Source organism: Palaemon carinicauda, chromosome 27 (genome assembly GCF_036898095.1).
Source record: "Palaemon carinicauda isolate YSFRI2023 chromosome 27, ASM3689809v2, whole genome shotgun sequence".
Classification (NCBI taxonomy): domain Eukaryota; kingdom Metazoa; phylum Arthropoda; class Malacostraca; order Decapoda; family Palaemonidae; genus Palaemon; species Palaemon carinicauda.
This window is the reverse complement of record NC_090751.1, coordinates 47,470,015-47,483,277: the sequence shown is the minus strand read 5'-3', so window position 1 is coordinate 47,483,277 and position 13,263 is coordinate 47,470,015. Positions and strand designations below refer to the sequence as shown.

At 32.7% G+C, this 13,263-nt stretch overlaps 1 protein-coding gene across 1 annotated transcript in view; it reads left to right on the top strand.

Annotated features, from left to right (window-relative positions):
- LOC137620890 (G-protein coupled receptor GRL101-like) overlaps nt 1-13,263 on the top strand; it is a 404,630-nt gene that overhangs the window by 169,950 nt on the left and 221,417 nt on the right. The gene's annotated exons all lie outside the window — the stretch shown is intronic.

Genomic DNA, 13,263 nt, shown 5'->3' with positions numbered 1-13,263 from the left:
CATTATGCAATTTCATAATTTGAAAATAATTTGTCCTAAATAAAGTGGCGTTACTGCAGTAGTGGTCGTTAATTCCAATTGGAATACCTGTAATTTTCATTGTAAGTCACCCTTTTGACAGGTTAAAGGAGGTTTATATTAACATAGACAGAAAGTTACTTAATTTTTGAAGAGAAGAATACAATTGAGTAATATTGTATACCTGTAAAAGACTAGTTGCTATGGCAACTTTATAACATTTGCCTAATTACTCAAGCTGTAGTTTTACGTCTATTACGTGCTGCTGTGAGTACTTACATTTCTGCGGCATTCTTTTTAAATAATTACTATTCAACAAGTTTCGTGAATAAAAAAGTAAAGTCTCACCTAATGATAATATTTATTGGATATCGAAAGGGATTAAATATTTATATAACATTGTTAAGCAATTTTTAGAAGAAACAAGTCAGAAAAACACACCAAGAAAAAGTAAAAATTATTATGTTATGGAAGAAAAGTTCAAGAGAAAATGTTTTGTAAGATAAAAGAAACACGAAGAAAACAATTCAAAGTATGAAATGTATTTTTAGACTAGAGGTGGTATTTTACATAGTTTTAGGCGTTAGATTAAAAAAGAAATAATAACTAATTTCATTACTTTATGAGTTGACTCATAAGCAACTCTTAGCTTTACTGTTCCTTGACGTAAAAATGCTAATTAATGAGTTAAGTGATTTCACCCGTACTTAATACCGTCGTAATAGAGGATAGTGGGCACTGCAGTGATAGCCACCCGAAATATCAAAGACACTTAACCTCAATAACGAAGCATCAGATGGTTTTCATAGTTATTACATGTGATGGTAATATTCTCGCCGAATCACCACAAATGCTTCCTAAATAACGCAACTGATAATGGCCATTTGGAGATTGTTAGTCTGTCGAGGCCTGAGTCGTGTTTCATGCTTTCAAGAACGCATAACGTTTAGAGAGAAATTATTGTATGAGGGGAACAATTATATATACTGTATATTGTAAATATACTATGAAATACATATAAGGTTATCATCTTTCCATATATTTTGAATATATATATATATATATATATATATATATATATATATATATATATATATATATATATATATATATATATATATATAAATATATATATATATATATATATATATATATATATATATATATATATATATATATATATATATATATATATATATATATATATATATATATATATATATATATATATATCGCACATACAATCTAGCCCCTAGTAACGTCGCCTGTTGTCAACATTCCGGTTTTCAGCTGGTTTTAGGAATAAGTGTTAGCCTTTTTCTTTTGGTTAATTTTCTTTCCTGCTGACACTGATACCTATTCATGCTGGGTCGACATTTTGGGGCTGAATGGGACTGAACCACGATTATTCATTAATACTGAGTTACGCCAAACTATATACAGTATATAGGTATTTAATATAGTTCTTTCAAACATTTACATAATTGCCGTACTTCATGATTTGTTGTGTAATTTGATATAAAAAAAAACCATGTATCGAATAATTGGTTTCTTAGGAAATAAACTAATATTGACCTCGTGAGGGCAAAATTCAGACGTGAGATTCTGTGTTAATAAGATGAAAAATATAAATAGTTAACCCATCTACATTTCCTATGGAGAATGTAATTCAGAACGGAAGATTTTTGAACAGAGAAAAATATAAGATGTAGAGCAAGAAAAAAGAAAAATAGGTATTTGATCCCATAGAAACGTAATTGAATTTTGCTGGTAATGTTAAGACTGATAGAAAGTAAAGCAAGTAATCATGAAAATAAGAAAGAAAATAGAATAAAAAATTGTTCTGATGAATAATTTTCTAGAGAGAAATTAATATTAACAATGCAATGGTGTAAAAATGTAATGTTCTGGTTACAAATCTGTATTAAGGCATTTTTGTTGATAGTTGCTCTTTTACTTCGTATTTGAATGTGGGGGAAGGGCGAGCAAGAAGGATTCATGTAAAGAGTTGATTGATGTTTGTGGAAAAATATCAAAAGCAACGTTGGAGAATTTCAAGAATATGGTAATGATGTCAATGTAGTCTTTTAATGGATTTTTCAAAAATAAAGGTACGGGTTTAAAAGGATTATTACCAAGTGAATTTATATTTAATGTAGGGTTTAGGTTGCCGTAATTTCGATGCAACGCGGTCATTAGAACTTCAGTCTTTTCACAGGTCTTGTCTTCCAGAGATCGAAAAATAATTTGCATTGTGAATATTTTATCTATATGAGCCTGTGTACGATGAGAGAGAGAGAGAGAGAGAGAGAGAGAGAGAGAGAGAGAGAGAGAGAGAGAGAGAGAGAGAGAGAGAGAGAGAGAGAGGTTCGTGGTGGATAGTTGAATGAAGAGAAGGGGAAATGTAATTAGCCGTGTATTACAATGTATGGAATACTGAAACAGGTGACCCAGCGGAGAATAGAGTGGATACTTAATGAATTTGAGGAATGTGTATGTGAGAGGAGGAGGTTCAGGAGGAAGGGAAGAGAGATAACAACGTGGATCAAAAAAGGAAAAAAGGTTTTGAATAACGATGGGTAAAAATGTATAGAAACATTTTCTTGTAATATTAAGGACTAAGATGCAGATCATTGTTAGGGTTGTTTGTCAAATGATATGATGGGGTGCAGGGTAGGATTAGTTTTCTAGCGATAGTTTATTGTTTTCTTTTTCTTCAAAGCCACAAGTTTGTTTTTTCCACATGTATTGCGCGCATGCGCACACATTTATGCATATTGAAATAAATCAGCAATTGTTAGTAGAATCATCCTTTTGATGTTGAATGAGTCTGTGTACTTTATACAGCTGCACATAATTCTCGACTTGTATATACAAGTCATCGTAATTAAACTTTTGATGCTTTCTCTCACTCTCTGGCTTGGATTTCCACAAGCAATCACCTCTACCCAATAACCTTTCAACTCTGCGTAATAAGCTCTCTCTCTCTCTCTCTCTCTCTCTCTCTCTCTCTCTCATAATTGATCATGAGCTATTTCCCCTATATTCCTCTTCCTTTCACCTACTCTCACTCCCAAATACTATACAAGCGGAGCTACTCTTCTTCCACTTAATTTTTTAACTGGCAGTCGACATCATCAATTGAGTTAGGTAGTTCGTCCCTTGTGGCCCGTCATAGAGCTCAACAGAATTTGCTTTTCCGTATGTTTCCCAGAGACACAGCTGGTTTTCTTGCTTCACCTTTTCTTATTTACTATCGGTACTCATATACTGTGCATATTCAATTTAAAGTAAGCTCCACTTCATTAGTTTTATTTTTTACGATTCATTTATATTTTCCCCCATTCAAGTATCATCTGACGTCTTCTTTATTTACTTTTATATTGAACATCTAAATAATTAAAAATAACTTTGATGTGGAAATCAGGTATCCATTTTTTGAAAATCTATTTTACTTAATGAAATTATATAGGAATTACATGTGCTCAGGTAATGATCGCAGTTGCCAAAATAAATCATCAGCGGTATGGGTTAATTTAAATTGATCGCAGTAGTAGCTAACCATTTGAGAATGGATTATACTTCGAAAGACTTGCAGAAACAAGATTGCTTGTGTGATATATATGCAAATTTGTTTCGACCCTTTCAAGTAGTATCTGTTTGCCTTTTCATTTTATTCTTTCGTATTATTATTTCCCTTTCGGTTTTCTTGCTCTTTGTGACTATGCTACTTGACTGTTTTTTATTTTTACAATGTTTATCTTTTAATTTTCGCTTCTATCTCCTTAGATTTTTTACGGTTTTTTTTTCTTTGTCTAGATATAAAGGTAATTTGGAAATGGACTTGAGTTGTAATTTGAAATTTTTTAACCGTTTAAAGAAAATCCAGATATTTCTGTTTTTCAATTGTTTATTTAAGGCGAATGTAAATTGAGGGGAAAAATTGCCCCAATTTTGGTAATAAGGTTTTTAATACACTATTTGTTTGGTGTGTTTGAAATGCTGATAGCAAAAATGATATAAAATAGCTTAAATTTTCGTTTAATTATCATCATAAAGTTCGGAAGAATGAAGTTTATTTAGCAATTACTGGAGTTCAATACATTGTTTACGAATTATTGTTTTGAGTTTACTCTTGAACGTTTGGATATTTATAGTTTTCTCCATTTTATGGATTCTCCTGTATACTAATGAGCGTTGAAGCTTAAAATACTTCATCATATAAGGGCTAAAATTCAACACACGTTTTTGTTAGTGGTAGCAATATAAAATCTGTTGTTTCTTCTGTGTTTTTTTTTAAACAAATTGCCTACTCACCATTCTAATTGGCAAGCTTTAAATCAATGGGAATACTGTTAGTAATTGGTATCATGATTTTATTTTCCGGCCGCCTTCTCTATACTTTAAAGTAGACGAATATAATAAACACACTGACCAAAGAAAAATTGTTCTTCACTTTATAATTATGTCCATTCACTGACATTTTGAACTTCGGATGACAATTAAAAATTTCATCGCCGGTGTTGTTCACGTTTATACTTAATAGATGTAGTATGAAAGCAAAACAAAATTTCGACAGGATCATTTATGAAATGATCATTCTAATCATGTAGTTGAATCGATGGAACTTTAAAAGATCAAACATTCAGCGATTTTTTTCAATATTTCCATATTTCCTTTCCTCACTGACCTACTTTTCCCTTTTGGTGTTCTTGGGCTTATAGCATCCTTCTTTTCCAACTATGGTTGTAGCTTAGCTAATAATAATAATAATAATAATAATAATGATGATGATGATGATGATAATTAATTATAATAACTCTAATGTATGACCAGTATGTTCACAGTTATATTGACAGGATAAGAACGCGTATATTTCTTAGCACATTTACTGTGAAGTCAGCTACTCCCTGGTAACTTATATATAAAGTGTGTTCCTTTGTTACCTTGTCGGGTAACATCTAATGAAGGAAAAGTCCAGATGATGCACAATATCCTGGTATAATTCAGATATCAACTGATCGATCAAAATATCTTGTTAATACTTTTATTGATAGTTATAATGGCTAATCTTGCTATAATTATGTCTAATGAGCAATAACTTTCTCTCTCTCTCTCTCTCTCTCTCTCTCTCTCTCTCTCTCTCTCTCTCTCTCTCTCTCTCTCTCTCTCTCATGTAGGAAGAAGAGAGGAAACATGTTTAGTGAAGTGTCATTTCTTGATGTAACTCATAATAGAATGTGTCGATTTTTTTTTTTTACTTAACATAAATGCCGTTGGTTTGATAACTTGGTATGGTGATATTAATGTTGCAACAGATCGTTTTATATCCTAAAACTTTCTCTAATAATATGAAATAAAGCTGAGTCGATTGTGTGAAAAGCATCATCTTATTTTGATGATATTTTTATTAATTACTTTTTAAACTAGGATCTTTATTCATAGAAGCAATTATTTTTCTTTACAGATCCTTAATTTTAAGGCATTCGGTCTATCTTTTTTAATAAATGAATGATCTTAGCTGATGTACGTATCGTTCAACCCAATATTTCTAATATGGGATATGATTTTTTTTTTGTTAGGCTGTTTTATGCTCTAGATTTTCAAAAAGAATCGGCTTTTATAGATCTTAATGTGGCTTTTATAATAATAGGTCGTTTGTTTCGCCTGTGCGTTGTGCAAGTAAATTAAAAGTGAAACACTGGAATTTACTGTGAAAAGAAGCATCTTACATATGCAGAGGATTTTTCTCTTTGCATCAATTCCATCTCTGGACTGAAGGTCTGTGGTTGCTAAATAACTCGATAGAGGTCAAGCAAACTAGGAGGGGTGATGTTAAAGCCTGACAAATCTCAAAGTTTGATTGTAATTAGGTCAAGGACAGTAGCTTTTAAATATTCAGATTTTTTTTTCCTCAGTGCCTCTCTACCTATATACTGTGATTCGTGATTGCAAATTTAATGTTGAGATACACATCCCTAAATTTTTAACTTAACAAAAAATTGTCCTATTGAGAAATTCTTTAGAGTTTTGATAGTTGATGTAGCACGAAGAATTTTTTTTATCATTCTTTTATTCTACCATGTTTTGAATATCGTCCTCCTGTCTGGTCTTCAGCCGTTGACTCATATCCTATTTTGTTGGACTCAAACTTATGGTTTATTAAATTTTTATTTCTAATCTGAATATCAATCCCTGGCACCTTCGTTTAGTTAGTTCCTTGTGCATGTTACATAAGATTTTTTTTTTATATAATTCTGGCCATGCTTTGCATTCTGATTTCCCAAGAATGTTCCATCTTGTACGTAGTACTAGATATGCAGTTAATTCAGTTTTGCTTTCTCCATCATAAGACTAAATACTACACAGTATTCTAGAAGTTTCATTCCACCTGTGACCAGATTGTGGAATTTACCTCCTAGATGTGATATTAAATCGGTAGGACTTCAGAAGTTCAAACTATTTGCAAGTGCCTTTATGTTGAACAGTTAAATGTGAGTCTAGTTTTTATAAGTTTTGTAATTTATATGTGACTTTTCTATTCAACGTCGTTACTGGTCTCAATATATTTTATATTTTTTATCATATTTTCGTACTACGCAGCTTTTTCTGTTGGAGCTCTTGGGGTTGTAGCTTGCCTAGTGATGATGATAATGATAATATAGATTCATGTAGCAAAGATTATTTGACATAAGAATTTAGGTATTTTTTGACCAGGTATATAAAAAGAAAATGTTATACTTCGAATTTGTGTAGAGTGTAATGTTCTGTCTTATCACAGTCATATTTGGAATTCTTTCTCTTAACTTTTTATACGATGGGTTCTAATAATTCATTTGGTAGTTTTATTTCCTTTTCACTAGAGTTCGATAAGCTAAAGTTTTTGACATAGCTGAATGGTCTGTGTTGGTTCCTAATAATCTTGTGCTTTTTGTTATTTCATTCCAATTTATGTTGTTATCGTTTGTGTTGCTTTTGCAACACATTATGTAATTATGCACCTTAATTTCCCCTTAGATTTGTTGCCTTATGTGTTTTCTGGATATGAATTACTTAGTAAAATGATAAGCATTCCTGCTGTACCTCATTTACAAGGGCTGAATGCAAAATAGATTTACTCAAAATACAGAGTGAATAGATGATAATATTTTTCCAAACATTCATGCACATACAAGAGTATAATGAAATACAATATTGAAATTGTGTAATTATTTTCTTTCAAGCGTTACCAATAATGCGTTTTTTATCGTTATGTCATTCACAATCTATCGATATTTTTCTAACCTCAATGGGTTGTACCTTAAAAAACCTCTCTCTAGTTTACTTTTAATGTTGGTTCCCTCCTTAGATTGTTCACAATTCACTCTCGACTCTCTGGACAGGAAGTTAGTCACTTTGAGTCTGGAAAATTACTTGGGTCTTAATTAGAAGTTTCTTCAACCTTTTAAGAGAAGTTCTCAAATCTTTTATTTCATTCCTTCGTAAAAGGGTTTTTGCAATGCCCTTTAAAGTCCTTGTGTGCTTAAGGAAAGAGTTTTAGTAATATACTTTTTGGATAAGTTTGCCTTGCATTGGTATTTACGATCAGTTTGTATGACAGTGGGGTTAATAGTAATGTTTATTTTTTTATTAATGAGATATTTTTTACTATTTATTCTCCCTCTTTCGTAGTCTTCTTTTTATAACTGCATGGGAAATAGCGTTTCATTCTTTAAAAGAAAAAAAATAAGAAAAAAAAAAAAAAAAGAACTGAATGCTGGGCAATCGAAATGTGAATGAAACTGCTCAAGTGACTGAAGATGTTTTTTTTTTAACAAAGTTGGTTACTGTATCAAAATAAGATCTTACACTTACGTGCTACGATCAATGTGGCACAATTCTATTAAATCATAATTTGCAATGAATATTGAATATCACTGGCTCGTTTTGATAAATTGGAAATATTTTGTAAATCTAGTTAAACACAACTTTTACTTGCAACCACGATTAGTTCGTTATAAAACTATTCGAACATGCCGATATTCGTTTTGATTTACTGGAAGTTATATGCATTGTAGTTACCAATATATTATATTTCCCCCTCACAAATAGCAACAAATAATGGGATTGCTTAATTTTTTCTTCATGTTATTCTTTAGTTTAGAAGTGTATTATTTCAAGAGTTGTACTTCTTAGCTGAATAAAATATTTTTTATGGACTGCAAGGAGAATATTATCTTCCCTGCTATTTTCACATTTTTCTGGGCATCTAATATGAAATTCACAAGTCTTTACGGTGGATCAGCTCAAATGTTTAATTTTTTAAAGTGTGCTGGTTTCTTTCGCATCTTTTGGCAATAGATGATGTATCCTATAACGTGTAAAAGTATCTTGTGAAAGACTAACGTTGGAATTCTTTTTAGTCTATTTTGTGCGTTATGTAACCATCAAAACACCATCACGGCCTAAACGAGAAACTCTTTATTTTGGTATTTGTTTTTGGTTTTTATGAGACTGGCATGTCAACTATGACGGTCATGAAAGACATTTCTTTTAAATCATCATATGCATAAGCGGATTATTACTTTTCATTCAGTCGAGAACAGCAGTCAATATAATATTTGTGTCATTTTCATCATACCTATCAACTTTAATAAATTTAATGTTCAATAGCTAACGGAGGCAATTAAAGGTTTAATGGCCGCTCGTGAATAGCAGAGGCAAGAGACAGTGACATTGCCCTGTCAAGTAGTACAGTGTCCTACACACTGACTATATATATATATATATATATATATATATATATATATATATATATATATATATATATATATATATATATATATATATATATATATATATATATATATATATATATATATTTATATATGATCAGCGCCCAAGCCCCTTCTCCACCCAAGCTATGACCAACGAGGGCTAGGCAATGGCTGCTGATGGCTCAGTAGATAGACCTATGGGCTCCCCCCAACCCCTCCGTCCTTAGCTCACAAGGATGGTGAGGTTGCAGAGACCAAAGAAACTAACAGAGTTTGAGCGGGACTCAAACATCAGTCTGGCATTCACCAGTCAGGGGCGTTACCACATCGGCCACCACAATCCTCAGCGATTAAGCACAACCAGACAGACACGTGTGAGTTGAGGCATGATAGGTAATCGATCTGTTAAATCCCGCACATTTCAAGTTTTATTGTGTAGGCTATTATTAAACTGTCCATAAATCCTGTGACAAGTGTCAGTGCAATCGTTGGCCTGTTGAAAGCTTACCCGGAGCTCTGTTACTGCACACATTGTGGCCTGGTTTTGTCTTTTATGGTTATCTGGCAATGACTCCCGATAGGTAATTATAGAAACAGGAATGAAGGGGATAGACAGTGTGTGTTGTGTAGTGAGGCAGATGATACAACAGAGCATGTGTTCAGCTGTAATGAATTAGGAAAATTTAGAAGCACTGGCATAGAATGAGGGACGTTAGAAACACCATCTAAAGAAGTTGTCCGAGCGAAGATGTAATTAATTATTGTTTATTGTAGCGTTTGAGGGGTTCATTAATAATTTTACAGGACGTAAATCAATTTTGGTAAAGGTTTGACAGTAATTTCTCAAAGATGAAACTACATTATTTTTTTATTAATGGTACATTCGAAAAAAAATCAAATGACTGGTATTGCAACATTTTCTGTATGTGTAATACTATCTCTCTCTCTCTCTCTCTCTCTCTCTCTCTCTCTCTCTCTCTCTCTCTCTCTCTCTCTCTCTCTCTCTCTGTCAGCTTGGAAAAGAGTGATAACCCAATTTTATTATCCGTTCGGTCTATCCGTTTATAATAGATATTGCCCTGGCAGTTCCTAACGTATCTGGATTTGGATGTATCAAAAATTTAATAATTTGTTTTTGTAATTTTGCAGTATACCGTCATAATTGCTTTTTGATTTTGTAACTTAATCCTATGGAATAAATGTTTCCGAGCGGAAGGTATTATACTCTGGAATTAAATTAGCTATAACAAATAGCATTACAGAAAAGCGTTATGAAATTACGCTAAGATCTAAAACATAAGCCGCCTCAAACTCCAGACCGTGTTCAGGCAGTGTGAAGTTTGAACTAAGTTTAAGTTTTCCTTCAGCACAGGCGTCAAAATTCAACAGTGTTGACTGTTAAAAGACTTTCTGACTCGTCATTTTCTCAAACAGAAACTAGCCTCACTTCTCTTCAAATGTGAAGCTTATTAGTAATTCAGCTTTTTACCTTGAACCAAATTATCTCGAAGTATTTTATATAGAAATTTTCTCAAGCATATTTTTCTTCCCAAAATCAAATTGATTTAAAAAATAATCAAGTTGTGACTAATGTTAGTCCGCATCAATTAACACGGTTGGCGAAGTTGCATCACATGATAAGGTTTATGAAACTATATATATATATATATATATATATATATATATATATATATATATATATATATATATATATATGCACACAAAATATTGCCTTGCCGTTCTGTCTAGACTTTATTTTTAAATGCCTAATTGCCCAGGAGTTGGGCAACTTGTGTTGGGTAGAATGGTTTCAACTTTTATCTACTGACACTTTCAAATCGTAGGAGGAAGGATAACTACGCACGAAGAGATTAAACAAAATTGGATTTCCTTTATATTTTATTCGTTGCTTCTCTCTTCCTTTTTCGCCCTGGATTGCTTTACCTGTTGGAACACTTTGGTTTGTAGCATTTTGCTTATTTAATGAGAGTTGCAGGTTGGTTAGTAATAATGATAATTTTTTCAGCTTGCATCCCTGACGTCAGAAAGGGTTCCGCACCATTATGGTCTAGGAACACATAGACTGTGTTCCATGAAACGTTTATCTTTCTACAGATCTCCTACTCGGCTAGAGTGAAAAATAAAAGAATATTTTTAAGATAATGTAGTAAAACAAATATGTATTGAATAGTATATACATGTTTTTATATTTTGTATAATGTATATATGTACCGTATAAGTGCGTATGTTATGTATTTATACATACGGCATATATACCATACACACATACATACCCACATACAAATAAATGAATAGATTATATATATATATATATATATATATATATATATATATATATATATATATATATATATATATATATATATAATTCTTGTCTCCCAAAGTATAAAGATGAATGAAGGGCAGAATATTTTTGCATTGGTGAGTAAAATACAACTGTAGGCATTATAGTGTTAATTTTAGAAATTAATTAATTTGAAAAACTAGTTAATCGTTTTGTACAAAACTCCCCTACCACCTGTGAGGCAGTTTTTTCTCCTTTAATCTCTCTGAAATACAGAAATATGTTCTTCAAACCTTCCTTAGGTAGCCTTGGAGGTGGTGGGCGCTCTTAAATGATTTTGATTTATCTCGGCTTTAATCTTCTGGATTTTGCTTCTCTGTTGTGTAACGTGGAAGCTGGAAAGGAAAATCTTCGGCAGTATTTCAGCCAAACGTTGTTCAAGTCAGCTTCTCCTCTGAGGTCAGGGTATTTTGTTTCCTTTGCCATATATTACTTTCTGTATTGATATATTTATCCCATAGTGCTGTATTTTTAATCACAAAGTATTTGCGTTTAAAGGTTACTCATGAATGGCAGAGGCAAGGGACAGTAAAAATGCCCCAGCAGGACTATGCATGTGATCAGCGCCCTGTCCATCCAAACTAGGACCAGGGAGGGCCAGGCAATGACTGCTGATGACTTAAGGTGGTAGACCTATATGCTTTTCTAAACCACCATCCTTAGTTCACAAGGATGGTAAGGTTGCAGACGCCAAAAGAAACTATCGAGCCTGAGTGGGTCTCGATCCCTTGTTCATCAGATTACCAGGCAGGGACGTATCCATTAGGCTACCATTTAAAAATCCAGATTCCCGGCAACTGTTCTTTTATTAGGAGAGACATCCTTTGTCGCTAGATTTATTTTCTAATTTAGGATCTTGAAATTGGACATTGATGTCTGAAATATCTCTTTTGTAACATTACCACAAGTGTAAAAGAAATGACGAAACTATTTAAGTAATTGCTATTATAGGATAATCAAGTAATAGTTCTTACTTGATATGGTTCTCTATCAGAATGTTATTTTAACACAGTACTTAACATTGTATGTGACATAATTAAAGGATAGATAACTGAAGTTAAATATTAAGCCGGGAAAACGTAATTTCTTTGAAGATAGAATACTGAATATTGTTTCCTTTCAACGTCATGTCTTATAATCTTTTCCTCATAACTTTTGGAAGTCTCTCTCTCTCTCTCTCTCTCTCTCTCTCTCTCTGTCTCTCTCTCTCAGTAACTGATATTGGGGCCTTGTTAGCCAAACTACCGTCTTGCTAATACCCATTGTTATGTGAAATTCTTTCCCATGATAACATTTACTCTTAACATTTATTCTTTCCTACATTTAATGGGTTGCCACAGATATTTGATATTCATCTTATGTCCGTATTTTCCATCTGTGAACATAAATATTTCTGCTAGTCTAATCATGAGAAAGTGCTGATACTTGAACTCTCTTTGATGTTATTAAATGGTTAAATTTGGTAAAATTGGATGGGGATATCATTGTGTTGTAAGTTAGAAAATTACACGTTAGGTCTTTAAATTTGGTTCTGTAGTCCTATATTCTTTTTGTAAACACTGTATTATTATCATTATTAATTTATAAGCTACAACCCTAGTTGGAAAAGCAGGATGCTATAAGCCTAGGGGCCCCAACAGGGAAAATAGCCCAGTGAGAAACGGAAAAGGAAAAATAAAATATTTTAGGAACAGTAACATTAAAATAAATATTTCCTATATAAACAGTAAAAACTTTAACAAAACTAGAGGAAGAGAAATTAAATAGAATAGTGTGCCCGTATGTACCCTCAAGCAAGAGAACTCTAACCGAAGAGATAGTGGAAGACCATGGTACTGGGGCTATGGGACTACCCAAGACTAGAGAACAATGGTTTGATTTTGGATTGTCCTTCTCGTAGAAGAGCTGCTTACCATAGCTAAAGAGCCTCTTCTACCCTTACCAAGAGGACTGAACAATTAAAGTGCAGTAGTTAACCCCTTGAGTGAGGAAGAATTGTTTGGTAATCTCAGTGTTGTCAGGTGTATGAGGACCGAGGGGAATCTGTAAAGAATGAGCCAGACTATTCGGTGTATGTGTAGGGAAAAGGAAAGTGAACCGTAACCAGAGAGAAGGATCCAATGT